General features: G+C 36.1%; 1 pseudogene; it reads right to left on the bottom strand.

Annotated features, from left to right (window-relative positions):
- Window positions 1-507: 507 nt before the first annotated feature.
- LOC124987248 (40S ribosomal protein S13-like) lies at window positions 508-1,065 on the bottom strand (annotated as a pseudogene).
- Window positions 1,066-1,381: the final 316 nt, after the last annotated feature.

The following is a 1,381-nucleotide window of genomic DNA, read 5'->3' as shown; positions in this document are numbered from 1 at the left end:
TAATGTAGCTATATTTTCCTCTAGTACTATAAATACTATTACATTAAAATCAACAACCAATTTATACTGTGTGATGCAGGAGTCAAATTTATTTTTCAAATAAATTAAATTTTCCTACCTCCATACCGTTAATTGACTAATCCACAAATTTTCCTCAATGATTTCCTCAAATAGTTTTCCTCAAATAGATTTTTAAAGCAATTCTTTAAGATTTAAGATACAATATCTTAAAAGTGTTTATTAAAATCATTTTCCCATGTTCTTCCCCAAATATCTTAGTAAGTTCTATCTAGTATTGAAACTGCTCTAGCTAATTTCTTCCTGATAAAAAAAAAACAACTGAAACTCCCTCCTATTTATTACCTGAAAGCTGATGATTCCAAAAGCTACTATTTTCAAATTTGTAAACATCTTACTTTCTAGTATTTGTAACTTATTATATATATGTATACACATATATATATACTAATTAAACAATGCTTTTATTGCTTGAATATATACACAAATTTATGCCACCAGGGCAGAGGCTGTGGATGACTCATATTTCCAATTTGGTGGAAGGACCCACTTGGTCGTATAATATAGAGCCAATCGGTGAATTCGGAATAGAATTCAATTAGAATCGACGGAATTTAGCATCCTAATCCTTTCTATTCCTCTCAAGATGCTTTCCAACAGCAACCCCTTTCTTAATTAAATGATAGAGATCCTCAGGAAGTTCAGGAGCAAGTCCTTTGGACTTAAAGATTCTCAAGATTTTATTGCCAGTCACAAAACATACTCGGGCAACACCATGTGAATCCCTCAGTACCACACCAATTTTTTTTTCTTTTTTTTTTTGCGGTACTGGGGATCAAACTCAGGGCCTTGTGTTTGCGAGGCAAGCACTCTACCAGCTGAGCTATCTCCCAGCCCTAGCATCACACCAATTTGATATTTCTTGGTCAGTTTGTAAATCTGCTCCTTCACGTCCGCAGACGTCAACTTCAACCAGGTGGGGACGCTGCGGCGATAGGGCAGAGCCGACTGGGACAGGCCCTTCCCAGGAGCATGCATGCGACCCATGATGGCGGCAGCCAGGCAGCAAAAAGAGAGGGACGCTGGAAACCTATATTTTTTGATCTGATTACATTGACCAAATCTTTTCATGAATAGTTGCTAGAAAAAAGATATAGTTAGGTACTTACACATAAGAGTTCTAAATACAATTTAAAATTCATACTATTTGAATGAACCCTGGGATCTCAGACATATCTCCATATTTCCATTAAACAGAAAACTTAGCAGGGGTCTGGAATTAACTAATGTTCTTAGATGAACCATTATCAGCAATACTCCAGATTTCACACTGAGGGAAAGTAAAACAACAGCCAGATGATAA

The sequence above is a fragment of the Sciurus carolinensis genome, chromosome 6, assembly GCF_902686445.1.
Source record: "Sciurus carolinensis chromosome 6, mSciCar1.2, whole genome shotgun sequence".
NCBI classification, from domain to species: Eukaryota; Metazoa; Chordata; class Mammalia; order Rodentia; family Sciuridae; genus Sciurus; species Sciurus carolinensis.
Note: the sequence above shows the minus strand (reverse complement) of the source record. Positions and strands in the feature narration are given on the sequence as shown.